The following is a 24,380-nucleotide window of genomic DNA, read 5'->3' as shown; positions in this document are numbered from 1 at the left end:
GAATTACGCGCCACTACTGCCACCTTATCGTCCGCTCACCGTGAGAGACTGGGAAACGTAAGAGCAGGATACTGATGCGACTGTGTGTGACTGGTCGAGTGATGGGACCTGGCTAAATTGGGCTTGAAGCCTGGCAGAGTTGGTTTATTTTTATGCAATAAGGAAGAAAGAACAACTGCGGAGATAACATAGTGTTCTTGTGCCTCGGTCAGGGAAACTAACCCGTATTTTCTGGCGCGGGTTGGAAACCCAACCACGACGATGTTCTTTTCACAATTCTGTTACAAAATTGGTCACATGGACGGCGCTCTTGCTAGGAGGTGGATTCACACTGTTGCCATGGCTACCGGCACGGAATGACAGGCCTTGACGAACATGAGCAGTAAGAATAACGCTCTCAAAGTTTTAAACTCTGATGTCTGCTATACTATCTGTCCGTTTTCGTCAGCTATGTTCTTTCTCTTATCCATTCATTGCAAATTTCTCCCTAAAGATGGGCCTCGCACCTTCATGTGAGTGCTGTTTATGTTATTTGTGCCAGCCTCTGTTATTTTTTGATTGTCTGCTGTCCTGTTCTTGTTTATTTATCTTCCGTTCTTTTTTAATCATTGCACTTTGAATGACCTATTACAATCAGTTATCGTTTTATTCCAGTGCCACTACTAGCTGTCTTCATTATCAACCTGCATATTTTTGGTTTTGATTTACTTTGTATTTTCATTGTTTGTATTCGTGTACTGCATTACCGCATTGCGCCTATCACCATGTAAGGCCCACATTCATCAGGGACTCCTTGGACATCTTGCATAAATCAGAAAAAAAAACGCACATTAGACTTCGTCACCGCCGCTACCCAAACGGGCTCCTGAGGTGATGCTCCATTTTCTATACTTGACATTTAAATGCCAGCTTAAGGTTGATGTCAAATGAAAAGGAGCATGCGGCGTGGTGACAAACTATGTGCATAAAGAACTTGTTGCCAGCTCGTCCATCCTTAATTCGCACTCTGTACCAATGGCGCAATGTAGATGGCGAGAGCCCACAATGTCGCCTCTAGCATGGGAAATTCAATGGGCACTTTAGCTATGCTTTTAACGGTGTGACATGGCAGTGTTACTCGCTTCTGTTCGCCGCCTTCCTTTATTGGATGTCTTTAATAGGGATTAACATGACAAAATGACTAAGGTTATAAGCTACTACTTATTGAAGGGCTTCAAAAATTTTCAATATCTGGGGTAACTAACGAGCACTCACATCACGCAGTACACGGTAGCCTTGCAGTTAACCTCCATTGAAACTGGGGCCACCGCAGCCGCAATTTGTTCTTACGTCTTTGGACTCAGTAGTTGAGCGCCGTGAGCACCCACCGCAGTGGGAGTTTTCTGTAGCGGATGCTCAATAACCTACATGGACATTCCTACTAGCCTAATCAGTGTTTTTCTGTCTCTTTTCTCGAGAACTTACTTTTCATCACAACGTCCTAAGATGCCACTTTATACGAAATACTTATAAATCCTATAAATCCCCGCTCACTCAAGATCAAAGAATGCTGGAATGCCAGACTCTAACCTCCCTCTCCTATCTCAAAAGCGATGGTCAATTTTGCAGCGCCCGCGAACCAAGCCAAGTCAAGTTTTTTTCTGGTCCCACACAGCCGGACGACAAGTCACCATCTCCTATCTGCCAGAGCCTTATCTGAGATTTCAGAGCGAAATCTCTACTCAGGTAAAGATCGCTCATCACCTCCGCGCATGCGCTATCCTTGGTTTGAATTTGCGGAACCGAGCATGGCAACAGAAAAGAAAAAAAATAGGGGGCTCAGCGCATTGAAACCCAAGTATGTTTTCAGGTGCGGCCGACAACGCTTAGCCCATTTTCGTCCATCTAGCTAGCAAACAATGTTAAAACATTTGCCCGTTTTTGAGCTCACAACGCTGGCTTCGTATAATTTCTGAGAATGGGGAGTTTAACGATGCGGCTTTAAAACGATAAATGAATTCTCAACGCGTCTGTGCCATGACCAAAAGTAGCGCGATTTCGCACGGTGCTTAGAATAGGCCCGGCGTTTATGAAAACGTCGCGCCATATGTCGCCCCATTGCGTTTCTGCATTAGCAGACTCCATGGTAGCGAACCTGCTGCCCTGTTTTTCGTCATGATGAATACAGAGCAGGTGAAATGATAACCCCGGCAAGGGCGCCCTTTAGCTTGGCGGGCAAGATACAACGACAGCCTTAACAGGCAGGATCGATGCAGCAGGCGGCCATTCGGACCCGCCATCCGTCACTCTGCGAAGTGAAGATAAAACCTCCTTCACCAGGGAAGCTGTTTTTTGTCTGGCATTAATATCTACGCGCCAGCAAAAATGCCCATGTCTGCAGTCGTTGAGGATATTTCGGTAGTGGCATTGCCGCCCAGGCGTGACAATTTCATCTTTATCACCAGTGCCGCTTTGCCCTCCTTAGAGCCTTGGTGACATGTCAAGCCCATGAAGCTTGGCAACGGAAAGATCTCTTTGCACTTCTCTCCCTCCTCACTTTGTCTTGCCTGCCAGTGATATAGCTGCACTTAAGGGAACGGAACCCGTTCCTTCTTCATTTACAGATACTGACGTTTTAACAGCGAAACACAGGACTGCAGACATAGTAACTTATCTCTTTGATGGTGACAGTTTAGTCAGTGATAGTAACAGAGGAATTTAGGAAGCGAAATGGCGTACAATTGCGGTGCAGTATAGTTTATGGCAGCCTACGCACTATTGCACTGTGTACATGCATGCGGTATCAAAATGGAAGGGAAGAAACTAGAACTACGAAATATATGGGCAGCAATGAAGGTTGAGGGTCGCCGGAGAAGGGGTAGGCAGCGAACGCGATGGTTAGATGGCATTCTCGAGGCATTGCAGATGAAGCTATGTGATGTTAAGAAGATAGTGAGAGACCGGAAAGCGTGGCGTGACATGGTCCATAGGGTCACGAAGAGTCGGACACGACTGAACGCCTGAACTGAACTGAACTGAATGAAAACGTAGATATGTTTAACCATCCCTATGAGGATGAATATAGAACAAAGAGGCAGATAAGGTAACTTGTAACAGAATTATGCAGCTGACGATTGGTTTAGGATTGGTTTCGTGTACTAGGTTTAACGTCCCAAAGGAACTCAGGCTATTAGAGACGCCATAGAGAAGTGCTCCGGAAATGTCGACCACGTCGGGGTCTTTAACGGACACTGACACCACACAGCACACTGATGCCTTGCTTTTCGACTCCATTGAAAAGCGGCCACCCCGGCCGGAATTCTATCTCACATCCCTGGGCAGAGGAGTCGAGCGCCCTAACCTGCTACCGCAGCCGGCTAAGCAGTTAATGAAAAAAGTTATTTTTTCCTTTTTTATAGGATAGGATAGGATATGATAGGAAAGACGTTAATTGCTCTAGAAAGGTGTTGTGCTAGTAGCAGGAAGTCAGTTGAATTGTAGGAGAAAATGTTTAGAGCAAAACACGTCCAATTTCCATGGTACAATATTTAAAGGGTTGGCGAAAATAAAATTGAGAGATACGTTGCGGCTACATGGTGCAACGTGAAAGCCTTGATTTTTTCTGTCGACGGCTCATTGCTGCGCACCCCTTTTACCGACGCTGGCCCCTAAGCGATAGGTTGTTTCTACTGGCCTAATCGCTGCCCCTATCCTTAGAGCAAATGTGGCCTCATATATATATATATATTAGCGTATAGATGCAAAATACCTCCTTTTGTAAAAGAACGCATCATAAAATTATCAAGTCCTTCTTGAATTAAGCATAAAGAACGCGCCTTATTCATCCATATTAAGAAAAAATTCCCTATACATGGTCTAAGAGGTAGCGCCTCTGACTTGAATCAGGAAGTGAATAGAGGCTTTTGCCTGTGTAATCTGGTTCAGTGCTAAATGGTAAAAACAGCGCGAATGAACGTGGAGAAGAGCAGCCCACAGCAACACAGGAAAGCGCTCCAACTGTGTTGTGTATTGATCCTGTCTATGGCCTTGTGCACTGGTTTCTTCATGAACAACAATCGACATTTTAATCACAATTTATGTAATGTGTTACTTCCTAGATGCTTCAAAGATTCACTGCAGATCGCAGGACATTGGGCAATAATTTAGGCTTAGCTAAAGACATAGACATAGCCCTGCGCCCTGACGCGTTTGAATTGTGGTGCTGGCGAAGACTCTTGAGAGTTCCTTGGACTGCCAGAAGATCAAATCAGTCAATATTGTCGACCATAAACCCTGACTGCTCTTTGGAGGGTCAAATTCTAAAGTTAAAGCTCAGCTACTTTGGTCATCTGATGAGAAGAGAGGAGTCGCTGGAGAAAGATTTGATGTTGGGAAAGGTTGAGGGTCGCCGGAGAAGGGGTAGGCAGCGAACGCGATGGTTAGATGGCATCCTCGAGGCACTGCAGATGAAATTATGTGATGTTAGGAAGATAGTGAGAGACCGGAAAGCGTGGCGTGACATGGTCAATAGGGTCACGAAGAGTCGGACACGACTGAACGACTGAACTGAACTGAACTGAAAGACATAGCCCTGCGCCCTGACCACGTCTTGTGTCCTTGGTGTGATCGGTCTTCTGCTGCGAGAGCTACAAACGCCTTATTAACTTTTTTTTAAGACACAGTGTTAATAGAGACCCTTTGAAACTCATCTGTGATTATGTATGTGTGAAAGTGCGTATCACAGATTTTTCTTTTTTTCTTTCATTCATTATTTCGTTCGCCTTCCTTCTTTGTCACACTCAACAGGAGTAGTATGCTAGGATCCTTAACAGGCAGACACCTCCTTCTACCATTAAAATCTCTCTCTCTCTCCAAGTTGTTTGTTGTGTTCTGAGCGCTCGGCTGCTGAACGAATGGGTGTTCAATCCCGGCCGCGGCTTTTGTGTGCTCGCGAAAAGAAAGGCACCCATGTACCCTGTGACGCCAGGCCACGTTAATGAATCCAAGGTAATTAAAATCTCTGGAACCTTCCACTGCGGTGTCCCTCCAGGAGTAACTTTGCATGGGCTAATTGGTCTGACGTGTTTGAAACATGGCGCCAGTCCTGTCCGTTTACGTGCTTCTTGTCCGCGTTTCATTTGCCCAGTTTTCTGTTTTAAATAAGGTGTCCCTCCTAGCTTCAGTCGCTCTAGGACAGTACGCTTTATATACCAGCCCGAACTTTTCGATTCCTCTGCTCCACTTGTGACGTCAAATCTGTTCGGCCAATGCGTATTTTTGTCTGCTGTTGGGTCAGTTTTGAAGCTGTCACGTTAAAGCAGGTCAGCGGTACTGAACGGGTCAATATATAGAGCGACAGCTTTGTTAAAAGTGGGCCAGAGTTCGAGGTATATTCTTGCAATGGAACGTGAAGGTTCGCTTGCGTGCAAAAAGTTCTATGAATGTTTACTTTTTCACATATGAATGGATAATTTAGGTCTCTAAATTGAATACATTTGCAAGCCGGCTTGCCACAACTATGCACATCCCCATGCGTGGGTCCATGGAAATGTAGTACACACCGCAGTGCAGAGAAGCCTTCCAATTGTTCTTGTTCAGAAATTATTGCTTCATTATTGAGTAAAACATACCACAAACTGACAATGTAAGGTCGCGCCATAGTACATCAAATTTCGTTATGGCATAATGCGAAATAAAATATTTGTAGTGAAATTGAAATTACGGGCGATTATATGAGAGTCGAACATGTGTCCTTTGGCTCCTTATAGTCAGCCACACTATTCCTAGGCTACGAAGGCACGGAGGCTTGATTTGGCTAAAGGAAGATGCGCGTGTTTTAAGACAGATAAAAATTAAAAAGAAAACAGCAGTGTCCGCGTCTGCGAAAATAAACACCATGCGGCTGAATGGAGCCAGAAAACTGTCACGTTAAACCATAAGGCGAAGCTCAAGTTACGGTGTAATTTTTTCCTACTGTAAAGTTTTAAGGGCTGTAAAAACACGCGCGTAATAGTGAGACTTCACGATTTCTCGACTATCGAAAGACGCGATCTGCTCTTTGGCAACCTTTTTCATGCTGCGTGCAACTGGGCACAGACCCAAATTTGCATGGGGTGATGACTTCCGTTCTGCACAACGAATGTAAAATGATGCAGCACGAAATTGACTGCACGTTTACTGCTACGGCTACCACGCTCCAAAGCGTTGTCAAACCGGCCACTATTCATTTTGAGAAGTTATAACATTGTGTAAATATTGACAACTTCAAATCACGCTGAGAAAAACCTTTTGTGCCTTATCAGAGTCTCGCTATAGTGCTTCGTTCCTTCATGCTTTGACATATGATGATTTTCTTGACAATATAGGTTTGACAATAAACTACTAATAATTAGTATCACTAGTAGAACTAAAACTTCTTGCGACATTTAGGTCGCGTAAAGTATGTGAATAACTTGATTCAGGTAACGAACGGTAGATGTGTTCAGACAGCATCCGCCGCGGCCAGGAACTCAATGACGTGTTTTAATTGTATTAACAGGGAAGTAAAACACGCGCGGCAAATAGTCACCTCAGGAAAACCATCGCGATGTATTGTTCCAACAAAGAATAGCCCTAAATTTCATCTCTGACATTTAGGGCTGCGTCTGGTCCTTCATAACTAGTTATAATACCTCGTCGTTATTCTAAAGATTAGCTGTTGCTAGACTAGATATAGTCTATTTTCAGGTGTTAGATTACTTGATGCCTTCATTCACTTCGAGAAACGGCAGTTTTGAGCGCAAGCAAATAGCTTACACGTCGCTCTTAACGGTTGTGTGCGTGTGTTCTACGGCCACTTGATGCCATGAGTGACACGTCATGATTCGAATCACTGCAGGATGCCATATTTAGCGCAGGCTTTGTAACCTCAAAGTAATACCAACGTCAAAAGCACGGGCTTTATCAACTGGGCCATTGTCTAATAAAGGGGCTCAAAATTGCGCACAGGTAGCATGTAATTCAATCGTCTACTTCAACCAACTGTCCTGATGGGCGAGTGGCCGTGGAGGCAATTCGTTTATATACGTAGATCTTTCATACTACATGACTACTACTACTACATGACTACACACTACTACTACATGATAGTTCCTTGCTAACAACAAAAGAAACCACACGCTCTGGAACACTTTTCAAAAACTACAACTGCTAAGAAGAAAATAAAGGGAGATAGTTGGATGATTATTGCGCAACGTTTTCCACTAAATTGGTCGGAAGGCGAAATAACGTCGTGAAGGGATTATACAGATGAACTGTTTAGAATGCACAAAAGGTTCTTCTTGTTCTTATATTGCAAAGAATTTATTTATTTCCTTTTTGCACCTTCGATGAAGTCACTTTGATTTGAGTAGCTTTGAAGTTTAACGCACGTATAAATGATCTTCGGACGCTCCAGCAGCTGAGGCAAAAGGCCTCTTACGAAGTAACGAGTTGCGCCGACACACAGTACTTACTTCGAAGGAGAAGGGCGTATGCTTGCCCAACGTGCTCATAAATTTCGTAAAGCGGTATTGCGCAGTTTAATGTAATAAACACTTTCTGCACAATAGAGATATTTCGCCGTCTGTCTGAACCGTATGCTGTACACCGATATGGTGCTGAAACCTGCAGTTCTCGTAGGCACCATAACTATCCGATCTCTTTTCTTACTGCTACAGTTGCAAGACCATGGGGGTCTCACGACTTTGCAGCATGAGGACGTAGTAGATTGCCTAGCAAGCTGACAAAGTAGTCAAGGGCCACTATTTAAGTGGAAGCCTTGCTTTCCTCGTGAGTGGTGGGAGCAGGAATTTGGGAGAGGAAGTGGTAGCAAAAATATCACGTAATTTGCTATCAGAATTGTAGCGCAACTGTTCGTAGTGCAGCCTTCAGGGTGGTGTCATGCCATTCCGCTTTCCATTTACCATGAATCTGCTAGTCAAGTTAGAAGTTAGAAGTTAGTTAGAAGTTCGTTTGCGACAGAGATTCGAACCGACAACATATGCGTCTTCAATTCAAGGCCATTAAGTTTCCGTGTAGACATTAGCCGAGAAGAGAGACTGATTCCTACTCTCGCCACACATGAGGCAAGCACGACTTCCACGTAAATAGGGGCCCTTGACTTCTTTGTCAGTTCATTATTTCCTTTAAACTCAAACCGAATAAAGACGTTTAACACTTTGCCGCAATCTGTGCCAAAGTCTCGGAGCTACGCCGCCATGCAAAATCATATCAAGCCGTGCCAAATTTTGCTTTTGCACGTCGTATTTGCTTTAAGAGGAGTTAAACACGTACTAATTATTAAGGCGAATGCCTTTCTTGGTTCATGGGGGGGGGGGGGGGGGGAGGGGTAATGTTCGCATGAACTGATTTCGAAGAAAAAACAGCACGTAGGCTCTGCCTTTAAGAGTTGTATGCGATAGCGTTACCGGATCCCGCACGCATTGTGTTCTCATTCGTTTCTCCTGCTCTTATTTGTCCACAGTGCGCGTTTGTTGTGCCATATAACTATGATCTTTGCCCTTCAATATAGTTCTAAGTTTTATCTGTACACTTTACCAAGTTTCTTGTCCCCTTACTCGTTCGACATTCACGCCTATTGAGTATCTCCCGCCGCCGAGTATCAAATGCAGGTAAATGCACCGTGTGCACTCGTAGTAGGTTCCCGAGCAAGAGCAGGCATAGATACACCATTCGCACTTGTAGAAGACGAAGACGACTGTCCTGCACTGTTAGTCAGCAGCGTACCAATCACACATGTAGTTTAGGAAACGTCTCCGCTCCACGTTCATTAAAATTTGCACAGCTAGCATACAGCGCGGGCACATGGCTGTCCAGCCGCTCCAGATAGAGCGAGCTGATGGCGCCACAGTGCGGTCAGAGTGTCAAGCGCGGTTCGCGAGCAACGGGGTTGCGCCATCTACCCTAAAAAAGTCGTACGAAGTCGAGTTCTAGTTGCCACCGGCATATCACCACCAAATCGCATGTTCATCATCATCATCATCATCATCATCATCAGCCTGACTATACCCACTACAAGGCAAAGGCCTCTCCCATATTTCTCCATTTAACCCGGTTCTGTGCTAGCTGCATCCACTTGACCCCTGCGAACTTCTTAACCTCATCCGCCCACCTAACTTTCTGCCACCCCCTGCTACGCTTTCCTTCCCTTGGAATCCAGTTTGTTACCCTAAGCGACCATCGGTTATCCTCTCTTCGCACTACATGTCCTGCCCATGTCCATTTCTTCTTCTTACTTTCCACTAGAATGTTGGTAACTTGAGTTATTTCTCTGACCCACTCTGCACGCTTCCTATCTCTTAATGTTACCCCTACCATTTTTCGTTCCATAGCCCTCTGGGTTGTCCTCAACTTAAGTAGAACTCGCATGTTAGCAAAGCGCAAAATTTACGAACATGTACTGTGTTACTCAGTTAATTGTTTCTAATTTCAGTATTCGTTCCTTTATAATGACGTAGCGTACGGCAAAGCTTACACAAGGCACCATTTTACTCGATGAAAGAGTGAGAAACTTTGGTGTATCGGCAATAAAAAAAAACAACTTCACTGTATCGGTAGTGTGCTCGTCACGCAATTTGAGGGCCACGCGATTGAATCCTAGTATGTTCGGACTACATTTACATACTTTTATTTCTTTCAATACATTGTGGATTTCCGCGTTACAAAGGACGACAACAACAACAACGCAGACACTGGCTTTTCTGTGCCCACCTTCGACAGATGACACAAAAATGTCCGACTATGCATTGAACAAGATACAATGGACGAAAAACTGGTGTGACGGGTGTCTTTGGTTGCGGAGAATAATCATGAATCGTAGCACCATTTGACGCACAAACGAGTGAGACAGGGCGCGACACATTTCGCCAACCCCCCAAAAGAGATTCGTCCGTGACGTCCTCTCCGAACTAAAGCCCCATTTGGATGTCGCAAATGCAGGGTGAAATTTCTGTAAATTCACTCGTGTACAGTAGAGTACCTCCAAGATATACATCGCTTTGGCAACCAGAAACACATTGCACGCACGCACGAATACAGGCAGGTCGCGTCCACTCCATCTGGTGGTTAGCTCTCTTATTTCAACCGCCTTTTTCGCGTACACCTACCCGCTTTCAGAACAGCTGCCGAGTGATAAATCAAGGTATGTGTTTGGCGTTGTGGACTAGTGCACATTCTCCAAAGCAGCTGGACTCCTGTTCCGCGAACCACACTACAAACCAACAATTTTGTCCAAGTTTAACAAACTCCCACTTTGAGCCAAAACTTCCTGGGTTAACTTCAGGACAGCGCTCATGCTTTCGTAATAAGACACAAAAAAGGCAACATCGTCTGCGTAGGCACGCACGTGGACCTCACAAGTGTGGAACCTAAAACCGCATATTGCTTCGCTGTGCATAATTTTCCGACACAGTGGCGACGACAGCTTTCGAGGTTACGAAAGCTCTTGAAAGACATATCACTGTCGGTCAGGTTGAAATAGCCATTGACGAACTAATCCACAGAAGAGCAACTCCGGACGCGTAAAAACTGATCAAAATTCTGTGTGTGGAATATAGTATCGATGACTGTGGCGATGCAGTTAGTGATAGGGATAATGACGATGTACTGTACTCACCTATGGGGCTGAAACGTGGTGGCTAACCAAGAGAGTTCTACTTAAGTTGAGGACAACCCAGAGGGCTATGGAACGAAAAATGGTAGGGGTAACATTAAGAGATAGGAAGCGTGCAGAGTGGGCCAGAGAAATAACTCGACATTCTAGTGGAAATTAAGAAGAAGAAATGGAAATGGGCAGGACATGTAGTGCGAAGAGAGGATAACCGATGGTCGCTTAGGGTAACAAACTGGATTCCAAGGGAAGGAAAGCGTAGCAGGGGGCGGCAGAAAGTTAGGTGGGCGGATGAGATTAAGAAGTTCGCAGAGGTCAAGTGGATGCAGCTAGCACAGAACCGGGTTAAGTGGAGAAATATGGGAGAGGCCTTCGCCCTGCAGTGGGTATAGTCAGGCTGATGATGATGATGATGATGATGATAATGACGATAGTAGGATGATAATAACCCTGCAGTTAGTGATACCGATAATGGTAGTAGTAATAATATTGATGGTGCATTTAGCTGATAAGGATAATAGCAGCGATAGTGATGATGATGATGATGACGACGATAGTAAGGAAGACAATGACGGCGCAGTTAGTGAAAACACTCTTGGAAAACACTCCTGTAACCTTTTACATGACGTTGTTCGTCTAAGCATTGAGAACAACTCGGCCGAGACGTCAGCCCTTCACTGCCATTGTCATCTAATATGGTAGTTCTTCAGCTGCGCACGACGTGAGCCAGAACATGTTGGGTTATGAGTTAACATCTGTGTAAACGTCCTGAAATGTATAGAATCATCACCACGCTATATTTGCAGACTACATCAAACTTGTTGCATCTAACTTGCCGCTGCGCGTGGCAAAGAGGAAAAAGTGAAAAAGTGGTACATTCGAATTTGGATGCGGATAAAAAGAAAATAACATACTGGGTACGGTATTTTGCTTGGTTTATAGAGTATCCTCTACAACTTACTGTTGACTATGCTTGCAGTGTTTTTACACAAAAATTTGTGAATTAGGCTCTGAGTTAGGCTCAAGAATCGTAATGATGACAATGAAAACATGCATATGCATTCGGTCGCCTTATCAACAAGGGCGAATCCGGATGACGAATGATTAACTATTCGAGTTTTCCAATCTTGGATGTTTCAGGAATAGGTCCTCAGTCCTTTTACAGCAACGGTATCCATGCACAACGAAGCTCAAGGTAAAATATCGTCTCGGCTAAAGCCGCAAAATCAGAATAAAGTCAGCTCTACTTTCTTATAGATAAGCTGACTATGCAGGTCATCCGTGGTAATATTTCAAATACACTTTAGCATTCTTCCGAATAAAATTAAAAAGCAATTTATTACGATCTTAGTTAAGTATCGTACAAAACATTTTAATTGAACCGACTTTTAGCAATTAGTCCGCATTGACTAAGAAACTTTTAAATATGATCTTAAACAGTGAGGTGTCAGTAGCGAGGTTGTCGAGCGAGTGCGAAAATGCTCCCAGACAGGTGCTTTCGAAAACGTAGAAAGCCAACACTTTGCATTTGGCAGAAGGAAAAGTACAAAATTTAAGAAAAGCTACGTGACGGTGTGCTGCATATGCCCTAATGGACAAGTTGACTTAAAAGCGCCTCTGACGGCGCGTTTTTCCGGCAAGAGGCACTTTCCCGGCATGCCATCTGTAGTCGCCGGTGCTATCTCGGAACCAGCAGCCACGCACACAGAGCTCCGTGTTGAGCCGTGCAGAAGGCGCTAATCCTGCCCCGCTTTGCCGTGCAGCAGATGGAATCACTGTGGTCGCGAACAATTAGGGAATATAGAGCATGCTGTCGCGAGCTATTTCTTTAACTTTGCAGACTTTCATTTTTTCTGAATAAAGAGAGCAATGCAAGAGCAACGTAATTGTTTGGGTTCATTTTTACTGCTCTTGACAACTTAGCTATTCATACCTGAGCGTTTTCCTTTATATTTAAAAGGTAATAAGCTAATATCGACTAATTATTCAATTATGGGAAAACAAATGCCAGATGATGCCTTAAATAAATCCCGAAGACATTGATTTGATATACATACGAAAGAACATTGTGATGTTTCTAAATAATCGTTGCCGTTGAATTCCCTTAATATCTTGCTTCATTCCGTTATTGCGTGAGCCGAGTACAATGCATTAAACTAAGTGCGCATCTGACAAGTACTACATCCGAGTCAGGAAAAATTTAAAGGAAAGGTATTAAAGCCTCAAGCCAGGATATACCGTTTCTTGATGTGCAGTCTGGCGTTGTTCTTTCCGAAATTCGGATCACTCGGAGAAAACTTCAGTATGATATATATGGCGTGAAGTCTAATCTGACACAAGTAGCCTGTTGGAGAGATAGCGAAGATTAATGTGTGGCTTGTCCAGCCTGTATCGCTTCGCGGACAAAGAATTGTTGCTTGCTAGACGAATCCTATATTTTGCTGCTGAGCACGGTGTACTAATGGATAGCAGCGAACGCTTTCCACGTTCCCGTTTCTTCTCGGACAGCATAATGTTAATTATTTTTAGGCTATCATGGAATGCTACGGAGGAGGGACAAACCGTAAAAACGATAATAAGACGCAGCTTTGCTTTTCGCGTGCTACTGAACGTTGTTATGATCTATATTGATTTAATCAAACCAAGGTGAAGGCTTTACTTCTGATCATTGTAAACAAAGTCCGTGCCGCCAGAAAGGTGGGAAAAAAATGAACATAACTAACCGCAATATTTCGCATTTAAGTTACTCGTTTTCTTTATATGAACAAAATATGCGCATCATACATATATATAGCGAAACTTGAAACATACGTTCCTTTTGTATTTATTGATATTTTATTGGCAATACAGAGTTCATCCTCCCTAATAATCTATGCCTGATCTTGAAATTGAAAAAAAAAATACAATGAAGTCTTTGAAATGTAATTTATCGATACGAGAACGCTCCTTTACGTCCGATGAGCATTGTCGGCAAGCCTTAAAATAGGCGGAGCAATCGAAAAGCGAGTAAAAAGTTTGGTTAGGCGTACAGCATGATTGCCGGTATACAGTGCGGGGCGAAATATCTAAGACAAAATACAGCAACACGTTTGCCTGGAATTCCTACGCCCTTTACAGTCTGCGTCTCTTCTTGTGGTTGGATGCTTCAGAGACAGCTAGACCGCCTTGGAGAAAGACTTGATTGCATCCCCAGTAACTTCGTTAAGGAGTGTGGCATCCATCCTAAATACAGAAGTGGCCCTGAAACTATATTTCAAAGAGCTGTGGGCGGAGAACTAACCCTTTACTAGGCAACTGAATAAAAACGCAGAAGAATGACTCTACGTCTTAGACTGTGGTGCTGCGCTGAATACTAGAGTCGAGGCTGTGAAACTAAGGAATACATTTTTGTGTGATGCGGCCTCATCTGCAGTTGATAAAAAAAAATCGAAAGACTTATTGGCAACATACATAGACTTGCGAAATGGACTTCTTCAGATGTTCCGAGTATTAGTAGAACGAAAAGAGGTGGGCTACTGCTTCAGACCCGCGTCCAAAACCTGGACGAAACAGTAACTGCTTGCGTTGAACATATGGCGCTTCTCTTCTGGTGAACTGAAGTCGCTATGACCACTGGAAAGGAGGCAATATTCCTATGTGTAGCAACGACAAACTACATTTCTCTCGGTTTCTTGGTACGAGACCTCTAAAGAACCATCGCTGAGTTCGCCACAGAGACGTCGACAACCGGAACGATCCCGGACGTCAGTCATTGGCAGTATCGAAGATACACGTATCTTCTATACTATCATTAAATACATTTTGTGTATCGGTATCAGGTATCGAGTGCTGAAAATGAAAGTATTGGAGTATCGGTATCGAAAATACATTTTCGGTCTATCGTGTATTTTAACGATACTCGATACTCCGCAAAATATTGAAGCCACTGTGTGTCAGACATTTGGTCGACTGCGCTCGCTAAGGCGCTATAGTACAAGGCGGGAGGCATCTTTGCTTGCAGTGCATCCTGATTTCCTTTCTGCTCAAAGTTTTCTTCAAACGCCCCGTCTTCTTAGCCTCCATCTATCTATATTCTCTTTCTTTAAAACTGAAGGAGCCAATGTCAAGTAGGTGCTCATGAGGTTGCCTACTTGTGAGCACCTAATGCGTACCACGAAGCAGCTAAGCCTTTAACAGACAAGCAGAAACAAAGAATAAAATCGACAAAGAAACAACAAAGAAGACAAAAAGGGAGTACGGACCACGTGCACTTCATCCCTAGCTGCTCCCACCCTTCTGCAATTCGCCGCCTTGTCCGTCTCTGAGCCATGTGGTTCTTGTCAAGTAGCATGCTCAGTGTGCTGACGAACGCAGTAACCTATGCACGACGCTAGCTCTTCGGACCCTTGTGCTTTGCATGTCGGCTTTGCTTGGCGGCTAGAGCAAGAGCGTCTAAGGCCTCAGACGGCCACTATGCAGTCCGCTAACCGCCGTTCTCTTAGTTTACAGCGTTTCATTCGAAACAAACACCTTTCTTTGTAACTGCGCCGGGAAGAGGCCTCCACTAAGTTTTTTATGCACAAACAATTGCGTCTAAAATATTAAGAAATACGCGACATAAATTATATGTAACGGCACGTTTCCAGCACATAAATTTAAATAAAAAATTTATGGTAAAAGAATAATTTGCCAAAAACATTTCAGCGAAACGTGAATAAAACTTGTGAAGATACCCTTGTTTCATAAATTAATAAACTGTTAAAATGTTTTCGAAATATGCGAATTGATTTACGTCACACTAGCCACTCTCTCTTAAAAAGAACAATTCTTTTTTTTTTTATTTAAACAAGAATAAGTTCTTAAGAGACGCTAGTGAATCTTGACTTTATTAACTACTTTCAAGATCCTCGAGCCGACGCGGCTATGCTTCACTCTTATCTCCTGGTAAAGGGCCCCTTCATCAAATGTAGCAGTGCGGCGTGCTAGTCGAATTATATATAGAGGCTTTTCTTATTTGCTTCGCTTACAGAGCACCCTCATCGCGGGGCTATTTAGAAACTAATAAAAACGTTCAGCTATTTTATTTTTGTTATCCTCTAGCTATAACACAGAATTCGAGCTTCAAAAGTTTGCCATCGCACTAATATCAGAATACCTGCTCAAGTTCTCAAGCGCACGCAGCACTTAGTTTTATAGCAAAGAAAACGAAGAGGGCTATCGGGCAAGTAACATGTAGTATATAAGAAAATAAACGTTTTTCGCTCACTATATTAAATGAAAACCAGTAAAAGAAGCTTCAGATTTAATTGTATGTAGTCAAGTGCTCACAGGGTGATTCGTATGAAGAACACTAACTTAAAGAAATTGTTCGCTAGGCTGCTTGTAAGAGTTTTGTAACCATGTCTTCAGTTCGATGTGAAGTTCTGACAAGGCCAGCTGCCCAGACAGTGGAGCTTCAATAAATCTGTGCTGTCGATTCGTTTAAGCCATTTCATATAAACAAAAACTGCGATATAGTTACCACTGCAAGTTCTAGAAAGCATGGCAAAATTTTCCAGCTTCGTTAATATTACAGCCTCTATTATATTGGGATTTCAGAGATGTATCAAACTATCGAAGATATAGTATTGAGTATCTGTATCGGAAATCGATTTCAGTTCGGTATCTTGTATCGGTAGCGGAAATACAATTTTTTAAGCCATCGAGTATCGGTATGGAAGATACTTTTTTGAAGTATCTTGCCCAGCCCTGCTGGACGTACGGACGCGGCATCTGGAACCACCAGTCGGAAGTATTCTTTGCGCACACAAAACGATTTATTTGGAGAGTGACTTCTACTCCCTGCCATCTGAGAGCTCGTCCAAGAAAATCAGCGACGTCTTCCAGTATTTTTCCTCTCCGCCACACGTGCCGTCTTTAATGGATTTTGGAAGAAGATTCAGCACGCATTTGGAGGTGCAGCGTAGCCTGTACAAAGGCCTCTAACCACGCAACCACCAGCGCACGATCAGTACGTGATGACGCACGCTGCCGCAGTACGCGCTTCGAAAGGTCTCGTCCGCTCTCCCCACAAGCCATTTGTTCCGTTCGAACAACCGCAGCCGACCAGACTCCCATCAACGCGTCAACCAGCCGCTACGATAAATAGATACGTCTGTATAGGACAACGACCAATACTTTCCATTCTGCTTCTATTGCACGGATACTGGTCGCATATGCTCCGGCACTTAACTCTCATCACCATGGTTTAGCTTCGCCAAACCATGCCTGCGCACAGGATCACCGAGGAATATACGCAAAACTTTAATGCGAAACTAAAAGTAAAAACAGCAACATTAGAAGGTGAGGTAGTTTTCCGGCATTTTTAAAAAGATTCTTCACAGAAGAACGTTTCGAACTCCAGACCACTCCGCAAGATCATGCCAAACTTTCGTCGACAACGCGCGCACGAGAATCGACGCTCACACGAATAAACCTGTCTACCATGTTACCTGTTTTAAAATGGAATTTAAAATGGAGCTCTAATGTACTCGAAGACGACAATATGCACCTGTCACGATCATCTATAAACGCGGCCTCATGATGACCATTTTTACGAAGGCAACAATAACTGCAACACACCACACGATAAAGTTGAACAAAACATGTACGGGGTTTACATGAACCTGAATAAAAAAGTAGGCAGTAGTGTAGGAGCCTGCTTGTCGGATTGAAACGCGGTTTCCGTGTTTCAAACCGTGATTCAACCCGGCTTGGCAGCTTTGAACCCGGAAAGCGCGTTTCAACCTACCGTCTAACCCAGATATCTCAGCCCATTTGACGAGGGTGAATTGACTCAGCCCAACCGCTCGACGAAATGTACGTTCACACAATGCCACGTCGGTTTAGTGCCTTATGTCTTTCTTCTTTGGTCAGCCTGGTGCTGCAGCAGAAGAGAAGAAAAAGGGATCGCCTGGGCATTTCTGCTCCTTCTCGAGCGTCCGCGCGTGGCATTCTTACTTGACGTTAGCTGTAGCAATGTTCTCGGCCCGACAGATCCGGGCGCTGCCGTGCCGGGCTTAGAGAGCCCATCTGGCGTACCCCAACTGAAAACCCTAGCGTCGGGCTCATGGTGAACTTACTGAACGGCAAATGTGACGAACAGTTTTAAGATACACGAATACAGCAGGCTTGCACAGGGAATGGCACACAATGCTATGCACACAATGGCCCACAAGGCTGACACACAATGCTATTCAAGGTAGAATCAAGAACAAGGGATAGGACAGCTTCGGAACGATCATCATCATCAGTCTGAGTGTACCCGCTTAAGGGTAAGCGCCTTTCCCATATTCCTGCCTTTAGCCCAGTAATGTTCAAGAGCCTTTGAGAAAAAAGATGTTTATGATAGATAACAAGACGCTGTGAGCTGCAAAGGAATACAGACGAGTAAATTATATTGCGCAAAGCGATAGGACGACACAAAGATAGGACGAACATAAACGCTACTGACAACTGATGCATTGAAACAGAGCAAGGCATATAAATATACAAGAGGCCTGCGCAGCCGCAACCTAGCAAGTCACTTGGAAAGCCGCTTACGACCGTCTCAGGGTGCATGCAAAAGATCTGGAAAATTATGAGCGCACGAATCATGCTGCTGCTTGCTCCAGCTGTGAGCCAGGTTTCCGTAGCGTATCAATCCTCGGTAGGAGTTACCCCAAAATTGTTCGGGAAACCTTGGAAGCTTACCTTATTGAAAAACAGGGCCAGAATTGTGTAAGTGAAACGTGAATCGTTGTCGCGTCGGCACTAACTGTAAACGGCTTTCCTAGTTACTCGTTAGGTAGCGGCTGCGCAGGCCTGTTCTCAATGCCTCGCTCTGTTTCAATAAATCAGTTGTCAGTAGCGCCCGTGTTCGTCCTGTATTCTGTTGTCCTGTCGCTTTGCTCTAAATAATATACTCGTGATATCAGAACACCAACTAACCCAACAATTCACTCTTTTAAGGGAATACACCTACTTCATACAGGTAGTGACCGCAGATCTGGGTACAATAGTGAAATAACCGAAATGGTAAACGTAGGACAGAGCGTACTTGGCAGATATCCCCAGACCATGCAAGCACGACAGGTTACCAATATCCCTCAAGAGGAAGGTATAAAAGAGCTGTATAATGCTGTATTCATGGTACTCACCGAGAGGGTAACGAATTACGTTCAACTTAAATTGAAGGCAACTAAAACACCTATGAAACGAAAAGTGACAGGTCTAACGTTAAGGGACAATAAACGTGTAGTTTGGGTCAGGAAACAAAAGGTAGTTGCGGAAGTTCTAGATGAAATCAAGAAGAAATGAGCATCTTCAGAGCATGTGGTGTGAATTGACGACAACCGACAATCGCAAAGAATAACACGGAATCGCAAGAGAACGTTGGTGTAGCAGGGTAGATTTCAGTAGACTCATTTGGTGAAGATCTTAATGGCTGTTGAGGTAATGTGGATGCAGTCAGCACAGGGGACTACATTAAGCGAAAATAAGCGTCGAATTGCCATTACACTGTTAGAGTCATTACCAAGAAAAATGAACCTTGTCTCAAGTTGCAAGGAATAAAGTATGGCGAGATAATGCAAAAATCTCCTCCAGTGACCTCTGCGCTCGCCAGAAAAAAATAATTTCGACCAAGGCGGTTTTGATCTGATTTCGAATGAAGCTTGGTGATGCTGATGATGAATTTGTTATAATGCCACCTAGTGTTTCCAGGCGGCGCATGACTCAAGGGGAGAGGACGAGAATGTGTTGCATGCATGCGCTTTCGCGTCTGTGCCGCTACTATCCCTCGTGGGTGTGTGCCATTGACTAAGGCTACAACAACAACAACTTGTGCCGTTCCCTATAGACTGACTCTCTGGATTAAAGTTCTGTGCCTTCACATATGCTCCCCGAATCACAGAGTACGTGAAAATATTTTTATGAGCACAGGAACCATATTGAGGTTCACAGAGAAGAGGGTAAAATTTGGAAAGAGTGTACGAGCGGCTAAAAACACAGAAATAGCGAATATTTGCAATACAGTGTGCACCTTACTGTGACAGTGGGGGGTTACATTTAGGAGTCTGTTCCTTGAAATGTTTCATTTTTTCCTGTAATGATTCCATTGCATGGTTCAAACTATATAGCTATGCACGATGTTTTGCTTCGCTTTGGAGGTCTAGTTATCGCCATCAGACATGGGACTTATCAGCGTGGTTAATAATCGACACGCAACCACTGCTGTATCAAGATCTTGCTTAATGACCTTCGTCATATTCAAGAGGATTGTCTGTTAATTCTGCACCCAATCAACTCCATTCTTTGTGGGCACCGGTTCTTTCAATGAAAAGAGTTTGTTTGGATGACACTCAGTGCAGCCTGTCTTTTGTTCACAGTGCAGTCCGTTCCCAGCTCCGCACACTTGCGACAGTTTGTGGGTCTCGTTTAACTAAAAAAAACATTATTTTTACTTGCTTTAATTCTCCATTCTTTGAGTGCAGCAAAAAACAAGTCGCTTTAAAACATCCTGCGTAAACGATCTCTGAAATTCCATTCTGCAAATTGGTACCCTTCATTCAGGGGCTGGAGTGGCAAAAAGCAATAAGTTCTGCTGTGTGCATTGACCGATGTGTTTACCGGGTTCGCAAAAAAAGCCCCTGTGACACCATCCCTTAGACGCGGTCTCCGTACGCAGAGGTGGGGAAATGGGAAGTGGGAAAAGGGGGTGGGGGGGGGGGGGGGGGAATAATGAGTATGGCTGGTCAATATGCCGCGACCAAGCGGCGTGCTACCCAGCCACAGGGCCATTCGTCTTGCGCATCGTCGCGTTTCTATATGCGACCGGCGTCCCCTGCTTATGCGCGCACCGACAGGTCTAGCTGCTGTTGTCCTTTTCCTTCTTCCCTGCAAGTTTGCCTTCTCTGTCGGCACCTCTGTTTTCTTCGCCGCCGCCGGCATTCAATCTTCCCCGCGCATTTCCTGCACGGCTGCCGAGCACGAAGGACCTCGCTTTGAAAAGCGCTTATTGCTTTTGCGCTTCTCAGCCAGTGGCGATTCAGAGGCCGCGGGGGGATCCCGTTCTGGTTTTGTGGAATAGTAGTCTCTCAAGGTATTCACTTTTGAACACAATGGAACAATTGATTTAGAGCTCTGGTATACAGGAAAATAGCTTGAAAACCCATTAGTACGCGTGAATAACGACAATTAAATGTTGCTATGTATATCACTGACTCCTCAAAATAGTCGGAAAGAAAAGATGACACAAGATAAGCGCTGACTCTCAGCAACTTTATTCGCCATGGTACATTATATTTAAACGCATGAGCGAAATATCTTTCGCTCGCCAAAAGCAAGCCTCCAAAAAGCAAATAAAAGATTAAAAAACACCCACAAAAATGTAAACAACGAACATGAAAAGAATGTCGGCATTTATACCCCTTTCATACGTGCAAATTTAACGTCATTCGTACCGAAATACATTAGCATCTAATGTTATTACTACCCTGCTACACGAAACAAATTAACGTCATTAAGTTCGAATGATATTCTTCATCAAATGAGTTTGGGGAACTCACTCGTATTCGATCGCGAACCGAATGTGTACTCTTGACGCCAAATACGCAGCAGAAACAAGTAACGCAACAACATATTCTGTGCAGAGTGAAATTTAAAAATTCTATTTCTAGAGTATTGCTTTAAAACCTGTTAATTTCAGTGTAAAATTATTCGCACTGCAGGCTCTCGCGCAATGGCATTACTCTCGGTCTCAGCAGTGGTCCAGTCATGGCAGCGACTCACGTTCATTTTGGGCTGTGTTCCTGGGCGGCCGCATCTCCCCGTATGTTAATCTTGGAACTATTCAAAGTTGGGACTGAGTGCCTGACAGCTTGGACGTCACTTGCATGCTCTACGTGTCTCCGTGCGTCTCCGCACTGTGCATCCGCGCTCCGCTGTGTTCAGCCATATCATTTGTTTACATTTATTGAATTTGTCTGTGACCGGATACTTGGCTTGGAGTTTAATGGCTAAAGTGCTAAAGCACAGCCAAGAGTAATGTTTTTCATTTGTACTATCGTACAGAAATGTTTTGATCACCTTAACATTGTTGCACAGTGATTTCAAACGCCTTTTATGCGCACTGATGTCCCTTAAGTGCAGTATTTTTTATAGCTGATCGTAATTGCCACCATGTGCGAATGACATTGTACTTTACTGTGTAGCATCAACAGAAACCGAATGACATTCGATGCATCGAATGACATTCGATTCGAATAACATTAAAGCTGATTGTGTGATAGATGTATTAGTCATCTTAAATCTAGATGTGCAGCTTCAACTTCATGTTCTAGATATGCAACTTCACATCACAAAACATTGGGACAGATCTATCCAGCAAGCCCAACATTCTTCTAACCGACATCGAATTTGCAAAGCTAGGGTGCAGCGGTGGCGTAGCGGTAGAACATCCGCCTCGCATGCAAGAGGACCGGGGTTCAAATTCTCGCAGTTTGCCGCGCAATTCTCAACCGGATTTAAAAAAAAAATCGCGTGTCGATGGAATTGCATAAAGAGGTTTGCGGTGGGACCCTGATGCCGGTGAACACCTCCGGCAACGCACTCCCTCACCAGAACAGGAGTTGGCCACCCTGGTGCAGTAATTGGCCAAAACCTTTCATGATAATCTGCATAAAACCCCGGCCCTCAGTCACCAGCGGCTGCGGAACAACTGACCACGGCGGCGGTCAGACCTGTCACGCAGCAGGGGGTGCTAAGAACGTCTCGCTCCGCTGGACAGGCCGCCATTGGAAACTGACCCTGGCACCGTTTAACGTTAGAACCCTAGCTAGTGAAGCTAGTTTAGCAGTGCTGTTAGAGGAACTAGAGGGTATGAAATGGGATGTTATAGGCGTAGTGAGGTTAAGCCTGAATGAGGCATATATTGTACTGAAGGATGGGCATGTACTGTGTTATCGAGGCTTAACAGAGAGGCGACAACTAGGAGTAGGTTTCCTTGTCAATACGTATATAGCGGGCAATATAGATGAATTCTATAGTATTAATGAGAGGGTGGCAGGCATCGTAATTAGGCTTAATAAGCGGTATAAACTGAAGGTTGTACAGGCATATATGCACCTCCATGTAGTTATGATAACCAGGCAGTTGAAAGCTTCTACGAAGATGTAGAATCGGCAATGCGAAAAGTAAAGACGCAGTATACTGTACTAATGGGCGACTTCGATGCCAAGGTAGGGAAAAAGCAGGCGGGAGACAAGGCAGTAGGTGACTATGACATTAGTTGTAGGAATAGCAGGGGGGAGTTACTAGTTAGTTTGCAGAGCGCATACCTTCTTCAGCAAACGGAAGAACCGGAAATGGACATGGAAAAGTCCTAATGGGGAGACTAAAAATGAAATCGACTTCATAATGTGTTCAACACCCGCCATTGTGCAAGATGTAGAGGTAATCGGGAAAGTGCAATGCAGTGACCACAGGATGGTGAGGTCCCGAATCAGCCTAAATCTGAAGAAGGAACGCAACAGATTAGTGAGAAAGAACCCCATCAACGAATTACCGGTGAGAGGGAGGGCACAAGAATTCAGGATCTCGCTACAGAATAGATATGCAGCTCTAACCGAGGACGGCGACATTACCCTAGAAGCAATGAACAATAATTTCAGAGATACCATTGCTGAGTGCGCGGTAGAAGTAGGCGGTAGGATAGTTAGAGAGGATACCGGTAAACTCTCCAAGGAGACGAAAGATTTGATTACGAAACGCCAGAGCATGAAAGCTTCCAATCCAACAGACCATATAGAATCGGCCGAGATCTCAAAGCTTATCAAATAAGCGCAAGGTGGTCGATATAAGGAAGTATAACATTTAGAAAATTGAACATACTGTAAAGAAAGGGGGATGCCTTAAAGCGGTAAAGAAGAAATTGGGCATAGGCAGAAACAAGATGTATGCCATAAGGGACAAGGCGGGCAACGTCATCACGAATATGGATAAGATAGTCAAAGTAGCCGAGGAGTTCTATACAGATCTCTACAGTAGCCAAAGTAGTCAGGACCGCAATGAGATTAGCGGTAGGGAAAAACAGTCAGACGTTCCACCAGTTACGAAGGACGAGGTCAAGAAAGCATAAGAAACTATGAAAAGGGGGAAATCAGCTGGAGTGGATCACATAACTACAGATTTGCTAAAGGACGGGGTGATATCGTGCTAGAAAAACTGGCCACCCTGTATACGCAGTGCCTGGTGTCATGGACGGTACCGGAATCATGGAAGAATGCAAACAATATCCTCATTCATAAGAAAGGGGACTCTAAGGACCTTAAAAATTACAGACCAATCAGCTTACTGTCTGTTACGTATAAGGTATTTACTAAGGTAATCGCTAATAGAATCAGGACAACCTTAGACTGCAATCAAGCAAAGGATCGAGCAGATTTTCGGAAACGGTACTCTACTATCGATCATATCCATACCATCAATCAGGTGATAGAAAAATGCTCGGAATATAACCAGCCCTTATACATAGCATTCATTGATCACGAAAAAGCATTTGATTCAGTTGGAACATCGGCGGTGATGCAGGCATTGCGAAATCAGGGTGTAGGCGAGCCGTACGTGAAAGTGCTGGAAGATATACATAGTGGCCGCACAGCAACCATAGTTCTGCATGAAGAAAGTAACAAAATTCCCATAAAGAAAGGTGTTAGGCAAGGAGACACAATCTCCGCAGTACTATTCACAGCTTTCT

At 44.2% G+C, this 24,380-nt stretch overlaps 2 long non-coding RNA genes across 2 annotated transcripts in view; one reads left to right on the top strand and one right to left on the bottom strand.

Moving 5' to 3' along the window:
• LOC146192602 (uncharacterized) overlaps window positions 1-21,750 on the top strand; it is a 52,704-nt gene extending 30,954 nt beyond the window's left edge. The window contains exons 2-3 of the long non-coding RNA XR_014706403.1: window positions 1,609-1,725; window positions 21,355-21,750. This is a non-coding gene — a long non-coding RNA (uncharacterized LOC146192602). The remainder of the gene's footprint in view (window positions 1-1,608; window positions 1,726-21,354) is intronic.
• LOC146192601 (uncharacterized) overlaps window positions 1-24,380 on the bottom strand; it is a 434,750-nt gene that overhangs the window by 247,862 nt on the left and 162,508 nt on the right. The gene's annotated exons all lie outside the window — the stretch shown is intronic.

The sequence above is a fragment of the Amblyomma maculatum genome, chromosome 4, assembly GCF_055883805.1.
Source record: "Amblyomma maculatum isolate TAMU_Amacu chromosome 4, ASM5588380v1, whole genome shotgun sequence".
In the NCBI taxonomy this organism is placed as follows: Eukaryota; Metazoa; Arthropoda; class Arachnida; order Ixodida; family Ixodidae; genus Amblyomma; species Amblyomma maculatum.
The sequence above is the reverse complement of the archived record's forward strand: the minus strand, read 5'-3'. Positions and strand labels throughout refer to the sequence as shown.